Consider the following 13,172-nt stretch of genomic DNA (forward strand, 5'->3'; position numbering starts at 1 on the left):
GCTGGGCTGCTCATAGCGCGAAACAGTTAACAGGCGGCGAGGCCGGGCCGGTCCTCCCACCGCCATGAGATCACCGCTGCCACCGCCAATCCTCGCTGCAATCCTCCTCCAGCCCTCGCTCAGTCTGGCAGCAAAGGAGCCGGGAGCCAAAGCTGCGAGTGAGAGCAGCGGCAGACAAGATCCCGGCCCGTCTGCACCGTGAGCCGCCGGACAAAGTGACCATGTAGGATCCGGAATCTTCCCTCCATCAGCGACTCTCGTCCGTCCAAGAAGCGCCTCGCGCTGCTCCTTCCTGGGTTTTCTTGCCAACATGATGGGCTGCAAGTCCAACTCACTCACTTGCCTGCAGGGAGGAAAATCAGGGCTGCCGCTGGCCACAGCCACCGATTCCACGGCCACACTCAACAAACTGGCCCTGGCCACGGGCGGGACCGAGAAATCCTGGTACCGCTGCATCTTCCCCTTCGGCATCGTCTCCGTGGTCATCGGCGTCGCAGCGACGTGCATCACCTTCACCATCAATGGCCCCCAAATGGACATCGCTAAGGTGGTCTCGGTGGCCACCTTGATCTTCGGGGTGGGCCTGCTGGTGGCTGCCTATGTATGCTGGCGGGCCAAGCGGGAGCGGCAGCGCAAGCGGCAGCGCCAGGAGCCCGTCGCCCTGGAGCAGGGAGCCCTATGACCCGGGCTGGTCACAGGCTCAGCTCCACCCGGAGCCCCCTGCTCACACACCCCCCTCCGCGAGCAGAGGGGTGACAGCACCGGCTTTGTCGCATCCGAGGAGGTCCAGACCCTGCCCGAGGTCAGCTTGCCGTCATTCTCCACCCCGCCCGCGCCAGCGTCCGGCCATCCCCGCTCCCGGCATGGGGTAGGGGCAGTCCAGCCACGCGAGAAGCTCCCTCCTGCCTGCCTGCCTGGGACCTGCATGGAAGGAGCCCGGAGAGTGGCCAGGGAGGCCGGAGAGTGGGCAATGAGCAAGTCACCAGGCAGGGACCCGCTGCCTGTCCCTGCTGTGCACCTCCGGGGATCCGCAGGGAGCGCAGGGCTCTGCTCTGTGCCGGGGAAACCGAGGCAGTCCGGCAACCCCTGCTGGGTGTTGGAAGAGTCCAGCATCACTTCTGTCCTCTTGCGGTTTTTCCCTGTGGCGAGGACCCGTGTGGCGCAGGACAGAAGGAGTTTAGAAGGAAATTGCTTGCGGGGAGCAGCCGGAGAGCTGCGTGGCAGGATCAGCGTGGGGGTGCGGGACGCAGCAAACAGCGATGCGTGATCAGGGCCGGCCTGACAGGGAGCCCCGGGGACAGCAACGGCGACAAGGGCAGGTCGGGAGCTGAGCCTGCCGGGGGGCAGCGGATCTTGGCAGCGGCAGGGGGGAAACGGGGAATGGAGGGGCCCAGCCTCGAGCGGGCGGCTGCTCTTAACGGTTTGCTGTTCGTGGAGGAGGAACTCGGGCTCTTTCCGTGCCTTCGCGGGTGACCCAGCCCGGTGGTGTCCCGGGCTCGTGTGCCTGGGATGCCCAGGGGTGGGGTGCTCGTGCTGTGAGCTCGCAGCAGCATCCCCCGGCTGTGGGAGTCTGACAGCAATGCTGTTGTGGAGAAGGGAGCTGGAGGTTCATCCAAAAGGAGCAAATACACTTTTAACACTTTTTTTTTCTTTTTTTCTTTTTTTTTTTTTTTTTAAAGAAGCCCATGCTCTCATTCTTTGAATTTAGCTTTGAACTCATTACACTAAAAATAAGCATGAGACCTGGGCACGGGGATCCTCTGCGGCTGCTCCCGTGCCCGGCCGCGGGGGCTGCGGCAGAGCCGGGCTGCTGCCCTGCCCCAGCTGGCCCCGCACCTACAGGGCCTCCCAGAACCAGCCCCCCTGCTCCTGCACCGCGGCCGTGCCGAGAGCTCCAGAGAGCAGCCGCGCTCCGGCCGCGGCAGCCGGAGCCCTCCCCGCACCGCGCAGCCCGAGAGCGGAGCCGAGAGAACGGGCGGAGCGCGCCGGAGCAAAGCCGAGCGTGTGCCCGGGGAGCCGGGCACACCCGCGTGTGCCATGCCCTGTGCAACCCTCCCTGCCCGCGGCTCTCATCCCGACGGTCTTGTCTTCATCATTCTGTCGTGTTCCACAGCCCCGGGAGCTGCTGCTTGTCACAGCAGGAGTGCTCTGAGCCACCACTCTCAGGAGAGTGGGAGACCAGGGTACCAGGGCTTGGAGGCCCAGTCCTACAAATCCAGGCACAAATACCCACAGAGTTTGGAAAGCTCGGAGACACTTTCAGCTTCAGACCTGATCAAAGCTTTACCTTTTTTTGGGACAGTGTCCCAGAGCCACGCTCTGTGGCAGGTGATGAGTTTAGCAGACATTGAGCCCAGGCTATTCTTTGTAAGCCTGGTCGTTGTTTTGAGGTGTTTAAATAGTTTGTGGTTTCAGCCTCCCAGGGTCAGCAAACCAGGGGTTTCCAGCCACGGAGGCTCAGTGGTGTGAGGGATGCTCAGTGATAAGTTCATGTATTGAGGGTTTGAGGTTCCAGCTCAATTTTTTTTTTTTTATTTCATTCTCCTTGCTATAATACTTCAGAAAACATGTTTGTGGCTGCCTGCAAACCCCTCTGCTCTCACCTTGCCCATCACCACCACCAGGACCAGGAGTGCTGCTCCTAATCCTGCCCAGACTGATCTCACTTTTCAAGTGCTCAGCACTTCTTCCCCCCCATTCTGAAGCAAACCCATCTAAACAGGATGTTGGGATGGGTGTCCAGGTGCACCTGGAAAGCCTTGGAGCCAGCCCAAAATGTCTTGTGTCAGGCCCTGTTGCATCTCATCCTTCTTTGATCTTGAAATCCAGTTTTCCAGAGCCAAATCATCTCTCTCCTGCTCCCAGTGAGCTCCCTCAAGGTGGCTCTCAGCAGGACCTGGAGCAGTGGAGCCCATCCCAGAGACAGCCTGGATGAGCTGGAATGCCAGTCCTGCACAGGCCAACGCCATTTTATTTTGTTTCTGTTAAAAGCTTTAAGGGATTTGAGTTCCACCATGAGAGGCACAGCCACAACCACCCCTCCTGCTGCCTCTGAGGGTTTACTCACATGGAGAGACTCTGGCAGTTCCCCCACAGGACTGCAGTGGTTGGGAGCAAGTCCTGGGGAATTTCAGCCCCTAAACAGCCCTGAGTGGGGGTTATGGCTGCAAGAAGAGATGGCTGGAAAGTTACACCCAGGTCACAAAGAATTTGGAAGGAAGAAGATGAAAGGAGTCACGTAATCAGCCTGGACTCATAGAGCACCCGTGGATCCACAATTTGCCACACGCTGGAACCAGTGGTTCTGTGTTTGCTGGCAAACACTGCCATCATCGCACCCTCCTCCTCTTCAAGTGGCATCTGGTGCCTCTGTTGGTATCGTAGATGTGTGAGAGCTGCCTGGCCATAGCTGTTCCCTTCCCTGTGCAAGCTGGACAGGCTCCAGAGGACACCCCACTGCAGCATCCCACCTGGGCATCCCAGGCAGCCTGCACAGTGGCACTGCTCCTGGGCTCCAGTGCCCAGCAGTCACCCTCCACTCCAGATGCCGCAGCCCCGCATCACAGCAGAGCCAAAGGCCAGCTGTCCTGTCCCAGCCCTGGTTTTGGGGAAAGGGGCTCACTAGGATGCCTGTGAGTGTTGTCCAAACCCAGCAGCTGAGGTGTTGGCACGGGAGCTGCCGGTGCACAGACAGATCTGTCTGCCTCAGAGCAGGAAGGGGCCCTGTGGGGCTGCCTTACCACAGTCTGGGGCTGAGAGACACCTTTCACCCTTTTCAGGGGAACCAGAGCAAAGATTAATAAACCTGTCAGTTTTCATCTGCTTTGCCTGGAGCTGCAGCCAGGCCCTGCTGTGCTGCCTCACTGCCCAGAGACCTGCACCCTCCAGAGGCCTCGGTGCCCCTGGCAGGAGTTCATGAGGGAGGAAAGATGGCTCAAAGGCTGTGCAAGGCACCTTCTTCCCAACGTCACACATCAAGATAAGCTGCATTGCACCAATAGTCCCCATCAGCGGCTGCTCTTCCAGTGCAGGGAGAACTTGCCTAGCCTAGGGACACTCACCTTCAGTGAGAGCCTCCCCAAGGCTTTGTGCACACACCAACCCATCCCAGCAATGTATTCAGCTGCTGTGACAGCCCTGGGTGCTGTCTCTGACAGACCCACCCCAGTCCCCTTTCAACTCTAAACAGGATTCAAGGGAAAAATGCAAGTTTTGTGGCACCAAAGGGAAGTGTTAAGAATTGTTGCTGCCAGATTAAGAATAGATGCAAAAGGTAAACATAAAAATAAAAATATGCATCCCTAAAATAAACCTGACATTCATTTCTTATCTTAGCTGACACGTGGGGCTGCTCCCACTGCCTGGGTTTGGCTACAGAGGGTGGAGCTCCCATGGAGCCCGGCTCTCCTCGGGATATCTCCAGTCCTCACCAGGACCACGGGCACCCCCATTCCCACTCCTTTTGTGGAGACTGAAGCCATGAGCCCTTCAGAAGAGCAGTGACAGAGGGACAGCTGGAGAGGGACTGCTTTTCCTGGCAGCTTCAGGATACCAGCAGGGCTGATGGAAGAACGGAGGCACCACGTCACATGGGGTGAGGAGGCTAGTGGCAGGGGTGCCTGTGGGTCTCCTTGTGACAGGGACATTCCCTGCTCTGCCCTCTTTGCTCTCTTTGGCTGGTGTGGCAGGGGAGGACCTGCCCAGGGGACAGGATTTTGGGCTGGGGCATGCACCTGAGGTCGCACACATCCCATGAGCTGCAGCTATGCTGTGTTCCCTGCCCAGGCGAGGGGAGGTGCTGGGGACCAGCTGTGGCCAGTGGAAGAAGTGACCCAAGCCCTGTACAACCCTGTGTCTGTGCTGCACCTGGGCACCAGGTGAAAACACACACGTTTCACCTCCCTACACGAGCCCATACAGGCTAAAAACCACATTTAGTTTTGCTGCTTTTCCAGGTGTCAGCTGAATCTGGAAATGCTCAGGAAAGAGGACCAAAGAGGCTCCGGACAGCTCACAGCACTAGTGCAGGTCTCCTTATCCAGCCAGGAGCAGGGAAGCTGGCACAGCCTGGGACACCAATCCCTACCAAAAAATCACCATTCCCTGCACTTCAAAAACACATTCATGTGCCCAGGGATGTGTGGGAACAGTCAAGCCCAGCTACTTGGCTCCACTCCAAAGCTGCCAGCAAAATAATGAGTAACTCTGAGACAGCTGGGCTGAATTCCTGGCTAATCAACTAATTTATTTACTCCTCTGATAGCTGTTTGTTGTGCAGGGACACAAATGGAAATTTTAACAGCTTTTTTCCCTATCTGTGCATGGAAAACTCTGTCTGCCCAAGGAGGGACAAGGGACAGGATGCCAGGCACAGGGTGGGCATTGGAAGCAGACCTTTGGGAATACGGAAATGACCAACAGACTGTCTTACCCAGCACTCCCTCCCAGGGGGTTGCTCTAATCTTGGTTTAGGAAGCTCCAAATGGACAATTCCAGAATATTTTTCCAAATAAATGCAGTTTCCGATGGGCTGTGTGCATGCAGGACTTACTGTCACAGAAACATCCTTGCAGCTGCCCTGTGTCCTTGCTCCAGGGCTGTCCCAGCCAGCTCCAGCTCCTCCTGGGAGCTGTGAACGACTTTCAAAGCTGTCTCAAATGTGGCCATATCTCAAATTTGGAGTCCCCCAGCAGACAGAGCTGCAGCATTTGGTAGTGCTCTAGCACCAAGCAGGTCCCCATCACTGCTGCAGGGGTGGAGGGGACACCTGGGGGTGAGCGGGGACTGGGGGTGGAGCGAAGGGTGAGGCCACTGCTCATCTCCAAGCTGAGACCAGCAGGTCACACTTTCATCAGAGGTTCAGCTCCTCTCACCATTCCTTGCTTGAGCCCTGATTTTGGTTTAGATCATCTTCTCCTGGGGGTTTACATGGATTGAGGGCAATAAGGTGCAGAAGGATTTTGCAAATTGTGTAGAATAAAATGTATCACAGAGAGAGGGGGCTCAGTGCAACAGAGATACTGGTGGTGGTCAGAGGCCAAAGCTTGACAGGACACAGGGAATGGCTTCCCATTGTCAGGGCAGGGTTAGATGGGATATTGAGAAGGAATTGTTCCCTGGCAGGGTGGGGAGACCCTGGCACAAGGTGCCCAGAGAAGCTGTGGCTGCCCCTGGATCCCTGGAAGTGTCCAAGGCCAGGTCAGATGGGGATTGGAGCAACCTGGGGTAGGGAAAGGTGTCCCTGCCCATGGCAGAGATGGGAATGAGATGAGTTTAAGGTCCCTTCCAAGCCAAACCATTCCATGATCTCTGTGCCTGCATCTCTGCTCCCCTGCTGTGCATTCCCAGTGTTGTGACCCAAAACTGTCCCCAGGCTCTCATATGCTCCCACTGAAGTTTCTCAAGCACTGCTGATCCCTCCCCAGAGCTCTGCTGGGAGCTGGCAGCTCTCTCCCTGTGTCATCACATGCAGGCTCAGTTCAGAGACCACTCCAGAGCCCTGGAAAAGGCCAGCTGTGCTCCCAGCTCAGGGTATCTCCTGCATCACCCCAAAATTTATCAACCTTGTTTGTCACCATGACGTCAGAGCACATCTTAACTGAACAGCTTATCCTTGCAAAACATAATGGCACTCACTATGTGACATCTTCAGTGCCCAGGAGTAAAGCTCCGGTGACACTGCCTGGCAGGTGCCCCAAATGGGCAGTAGAAACAATGTGGGTTCCACAAGGCTGAAAGGAAAGCCTTTATACATGTTTTTGCTGGCTACATGGTTTTGAGGCAGTGTCTGGAGCCTCATCCATGGGCAGTCATCCTTGGTGCAAGCAGCTGCCTGAAGATCATGGAGTTCCAGAATGGTTTGGGTTGGAAGGGACCTAAAAACTCATCTCATTCCAACCCCTCCCGTGGGACACCTTCCACTTGAGATGCTCCTGCTGTGCAGAAAACCAGGAGATATTTTCTTCCCCAGCCAGAACAGAACTGAGGCACAGAAACCCTGTGATTTGGTCGCATTTCCCACACGGAATTTTCCAAAGCTGAGGGTTGAGCTCAGCTCTCTGTGAGTGCAGCAGCTGGTGCCTGAGGAGGCTGAGAGTGGCTCAGCAGGACACCAGGTGCCCTGTCCAGGCAGGGGGTGGATGTCACTGTCTCTGCACCTGTGCTGAGCTGGCTGCCAGCTCGTGCCCGAGCCGGGGCTGGCATCAGGCGGGGAGGAGCACAGAGGACTGGCCGTGCTCGCACCTGCAGGGACACAGTGGCACTGTGCCACAGCACAGAGCCCACGGGGACAAACCTCTCTGTCCTTCAGCGCTGGCGCAGCCCTGGCTGCCTCCCGCCCGCAGCCTCGCCAGTGCAAGGAGCAGATGGGCTGGAGTGGCTGGTGTCACAGCCACGGCAGGGACAGGTGGCTCCTCCCGCCAGGCTGTGATCCTGCTGCCAGGGGAGGACGGGGAAATGGCTGTGAAACCCTCCTCACTTCCTCCCAGGAAGGGGCAGTGGGATGCAGGGCCCGCAGCCGAGGCACGGGCTCCCCGTCCTGGGTTTGGCTGGGATAGGGTTAATTTTCTTCCCAGAGCTGGTCCAGGGTTGTGTTTTGGATTCAGGATGAGAACAGTGTTGATAACACACTGCTGGTTTGGTTGTTGCTGGGAAATGCTCTAAGTCAAGGACTTTTCCATTTCCCATGCTCTTCCCGCCAGGAGGTGACAAGGACTGGGAGGGATCACGGCCAGGACAGCTGATCCCAACCGGCTAGAGGCATATTCCAGACCATGGAACATCATGCCCAGTATGGAAACTGGGAGAGTTGGCCAGGAGCCAGCTGCTGGGGACAGGCTGGGCATTGGTTATGGGTGGGGAGCAACTGCATCACTTGCCAGTCTTGGGCTTTATTCCTCTCTCCCTCCTTTTCATTGCTTTATCCTCACTATTAGTACTTTTGTTATGTTTCATTTTGTTTTAATTATTAAACTGCTCTTAAATTACCAAGTGTATATTTTCTTTCTGGTTCTTCTCTCCCACAGGGGGAGGGGGAAGTGTCTGAGCCAGCTCTGTGTTGTTTCCTTGCTGGATGGGGTTAAATCATGATCCTTCTCCCATGACCTTTCTGCCCATATCCCCATTTTTTTTCCATGTTGGGTCTGTGTGTCAGTCAACCACCTTGTCCTGACAGCCTCTGAGACCAGGGAGAAGCTGCCTATGGCTGTTCATTCCAGCAAGCAGCAATTCCATTTAAAGCCCATCTAACAAATACAGGCTGTGCTGTGCCAAGGGAAATAGGAAAGCACAGCACTTCAGACACTCAGGATGCAGCTAAACCATCCATGGAATGCAAACTGCCTATCTTAAGACAAAATTCCGCTGTTTTTTTATTGAAAGTGAAAATATGTTGGTGGCCAGTGGGCAGTGCTGAGGCGAGAGCCTTCCCCAGCTCAACTCCTACTCAGCAAGAGGAAGAAGATGTTTTAATATGGGATTGAGATGTGACAGGACAAGAAACCTGCATGTTCCCCACTACCCTCCTTGGAATCAGGGAACAAGGGGCAGGACCAGAGGAAACAACCTCAGGTTGCACCAGGAAAGGTTTGGATTGGATATTGGTATATCTTCCTCAAATGGATGGTCAGGCACTGGCACAGCTGCTCAGGGCAGTGGTGGAGTCCCCATCCCTGGAGAGATTTAGAAGACACATGAATGTGGCAACTGGTGTTTTAGAGGTGGCCTTGGCAGCACTGGGGTAACGGCTGGACTTGATGATCTCAGAGGGTTTTTCCATCCTAAATGATTCCATGAGTCTCTGCACCACCCTTGGTCTGTGCTTCCCATCTGGCAAGATGAAAACCTCATTTTTCCTAAATCCATGCACAGGGAACTTGTGGAGATAGAAGAAAATGGCAGGAGGCATCAATCCCACTCACTGAACCCCAGGTACAAAGCAGCAGGATGTCACAAAGTGTATGAAAAAGGCTGTAAATCCCGTGGCATCAGCAAGGTGAAATGCCAGGGACAGTTCCAGTGCCAGGGCTTCCTGCCAGGCTAAAATCAGGTCCCGTGAGAGGCACAGGCCGTGGCAAGGCCTCCCCGTCCCACCACGCTTACAGGGGCTGTTCCTGAGCTCCCATCTCTGAACAAGAACTGAAATCTCACTTTCATATTTTAAAGGAAAAGTACTTTCAGCCTGGAAAAGCCTGGAGAGGAGACTGAGGGCAGAGCTCACCAGGGCTGCAGCTCCAATCTCTGCTCTGTGACAGGGACAGGAAATGGCTGGAGCTGTGCCAGGGCAGGTTTAGGCTGGATATCAGGAAAGGCTCTTCCCCCAAAGGGTGCTGGGCACTGCCCAGGCTCCCCAGGGAATGGGCACAGCCCCGAGGCTGCCAGAACTCCAGGAGTGCTTGGACAATGATCTCAGGGATGCCCAGGGTGGGATTGTTGGGGTGTCTGTGCAGGGCCAGGAGCTGGGCTGGATGATCCTTGCAGCTGCCTTCCAATTCAGGTTGTTCTGTGATTCGGTGATTCTGTGATACATGAAGTCAAAAATGTGATTATTCTCCACTAAGCCACCGCACAGGACCAAGCACACTTTGAAATACAGTAAAAATCCAGGCAAACCCCCAGCTATTTAATGGCAACTAACATGTAAATCATTAAAATGGAGGGTTAGATGGCCAATGAGGATGTTTTGGGGAGCTCTGTAGCACCTGTTAGCCAGGAATAGGTTTGCATCCCTCTGGAAAAGGTGTCACGCAGTAGGACTGTAAAGGAAGCAGCAAAATCCTCCAGGAGAGCAGGAGGAAAAGGAACAGTGAAAGCTGTTCTAAGAGGAGGCAGCTCAGCAGAGGGTAAAAAACACAGGCTATTTTCAGGCTCTGGAGAGGTGATAATAACTAGGGAGTCAGGAAAAATAATAATATCTGGAATAAAGAGAGACAATAATGAAGTTCTGTTGAAACTGAAGTGGTTTTTTTCTCCCAGTGTCAGGGCTGGAGAGCTCTCACTGCAGATCTCATGGGTGAACACTCTCTGAGTGAGATCAAGGCAGCAATATTTCTTTAAAAACCTTTCTTTAAAAGCACTTCTTCAATTATAGTTATGAATTTTCTAAGTCTCCATTTTCCAACATTCCATTTTGATACTAAGAACATTAAGCCTGTGAGTTCGTCCTTCTCTGCTGAGATGCCACGGAGGCTTTTGGAGGCATCTCCCAGTGGGTGCTGGTCCAGCCCCACACAGGCAATGTTCCACCCCCCAACACCAGCCCTGAGCATCCCTGGATCCTCACTGCTTCCAAAACCCAGCTCCCTGCAAGCAAAACCACTGCAGCTTTTTGTACCAGAGAAGAGAACGGAGCTGGGGAAGGGACTGCAGACCCAGGAGGGGTTGAGGTGTTGCGGTGTGCCTTCATGGTTTACGGCCGAACCCCGGGTTTCCCCCCTGGAGTTGTCCTCCCAGGTGTGTCTCCTTTCCCCTGACCCCTGCTGAGCACTGTCTGTCACTCCTGGCATTCCAGAAGTGCGTCCAGTGATTGGCAGATTCAAAAGATGCCCTCCACCCCCGGGGGGCATTGGGCCATCCAGGTGTCCTCTGTCCCTTGAGACCTCCTCTCCCATACCTGGTTGGTGGGCTCCCGATCCCTTCCCCTCCCTCCCTCAAGTAAAAGAGAGGGGAACCATGTGGTCCGGGAGTTCTGATGGAGCTGTGACTGGATTCAGAGGCCTGCAGGGGAGTTCTACTTGGAGCTGTGACTGGATTCAGAGGCCTGCAGGCCAGAAGAAAAGCTGTGGATTAAACCCTCCATCAGAACCGACTCCTCTCCTTCACCATAGCCTTAAAGGATTCTCTGACAGCGGGAAACCTGAGGAGCGGACCCTCGGCGAGAGGAGGCTCCATCCCGCCACCACCAGAGCTCCAGCATGCCTGAACTTGTCTCCATGTGCCCAGCTGCAACATCCAGCTAGCTCTGGGATGAAACACCACAGTTGCTGCCATTTGGTCCAGCAGCAGGGGCCCGACAAGCCAGGGCACGTCCCGTTCTCGATATTGGTAACACCAATATATTGGTGCCCAATGTGGGGCCCTCGGAGCCTCACAAGACCACGGAGAGACTTTAGGGCAGCTTGGCGTCCACTGGCAGAGCTGTGAAGACACAGTGCAACACTGAGGGAGCTGGAAAGGGGCTCAGCCTGGAGGAAAAGAGGCTCAGGGGGGACCTTGTGGCTCTGCACAACTCCTGACAGGAGGGGACAGCCAGGGGGGTCAGGCTCTGCTCCCAGGGAACAGGGACAGGACAAGGGGAAACGACCTCAAGTTGATCCAGGGGAGGTGTAGGTTAAATCTTTTCATTAAAAGGGTGATCAGACACTGGCTCAGGCTGCCCAGGGCAGGGGTGAAGTCACCATCCCTGGAAGTGTTCAAAAGGCATCTGTGGACTTGGGGACATGGTTTAGTGGTGGTTTTGGCAGTGCTGAAGGAATGTTTGGACTCAGTGATCCTGGAGGTCCTTTCCAAATTTAATGATTCCATGATTCTGCGACATTTTTAGGAATTTATCATTTCCATGTCCTGTTCACAGCAAAATCATGGGTTTATTCTGAGTCCTTTGTCCTGAGGATGTTTTCCTGAAGAGCTGCCTGGCAGAAATCCCTCAGAGCTGGCTCAGGAATTTGATTTCCCACAGGGCACTCACCAATTGAGGTTTTTCCCTGGTTTTTCATTAGACTGAGCTGTTACAATGACTCTTCCCAGGGCACCCAGCAGGCACTTTGGAGGAAGAAAAGCACAACACATGCCAGCAAAATTCATCTCACCGGTCCCATGGCTCCAGCTCAGGCCCTGTGGGTCAGTTTTTGCTGCCTGGTTTTATTTGCAGTATCTGCCTCTGCTGGATTAATAACTGACCAATGAAAGCTGGATTTGCAGAACTCCCAGGCTGGAGCCGATGGCCCATGGCAGTGCTCCTGCCTGGTGGAGTATCCCCATGGGATTTATTTTAAGCCTGTGTTCAAGACCATATGCTGGAATGTTTTTCCAGAGCTCAGAAGGATCTGAACTGGTGAGTTCTACACATTCTTAAGTGAATCCCTAAGTTGAGTCTGAAGTGGGTTAGTTCACAGCCTGCTACAACAGACCCAGATCCTGCTGGGATAAAGGGGACAAGAAATCAGGCAAATCTGTTCTTCCTCACAGCAAGTGCTGTCTTTCAGCTTTCAAAAAATGAAACATTTAAAATGAGCATTTACCAAACCTTTATATCAAGATTTTCAGTTTGACTAAAAATTTTGGGCTATATTAGGTGAACAAACACAAACAATTAGAAATTCCACAGCATCAGCACATCCCATCCCTGCTGTCCATGTGTCCAACCCCTCCTAGAGAGCTGGGCTGCCTGGTGACACTGGTCATGGCACAAGTCATGTCATGACACTGGTCATGGCATGTGTGGTCCCACAGGGATGTAGCGACCATAGAGGAGAGCAGAGGTAATGGGGCACCAAGGGGGTAGAGCTACGAGGAGCTGACTGGCATTTCTAAATCCTCAATCAACATTATTGCACTTCTACATCTTTTGGTTTTGACAGTTCATAGAATCACAGAATCATGAAATGGTTTGGGTTGGAAGGAACCTGAGAGCTCATCTCATTCCACCCCCTGCAAGGACACCTTCCACTGTCCCAGATTGCTCCAAGCCCTGTCCAACCTCATGACAGGGGAGTTGTTACTGGATGAGCTTTTAGGTCCTTCCAACCCAAACCATTCTGTGATTCTGATCTGTGATGGGTGGCACTTTTCTAGGAAGAATCTGTTGAATCTACCCATGGCTTTCTTGTGATTTAAGATATATTAAAGCTGTTAAATATAAACATTTAATTTTTGGATGAGACCATATCAGGGTAGGACAGATCACCAGGAGGAGTCAAGAGCCTCACCATTGTGATTAAATCCTGCATTTAAATCCACATTGGTGCAGGGCTGTCCTGAGCTGGGCTGGTTTATACTGTCCCTAAAGTCTGCTGGGCTGAGGGAAAACCTGGATGTGTTGAGCAGGAGTGCTTGGCCCTCTGCCTGCCTTGCTGCTACTGAGCATGGGCCTGTGGGGCTCTGCTGCCGGGGATATGTGCAGTGCTCGTGGAAAATATCAGAGATGGGATCCAAGGGTTCTACTTCAGCAGCTCCCT

The sequence above is a fragment of the Vidua chalybeata genome, chromosome 16 (assembly GCF_026979565.1).
Source record: "Vidua chalybeata isolate OUT-0048 chromosome 16, bVidCha1 merged haplotype, whole genome shotgun sequence".
NCBI lineage: Eukaryota > Metazoa > Chordata > Aves > Passeriformes > Viduidae > Vidua > Vidua chalybeata.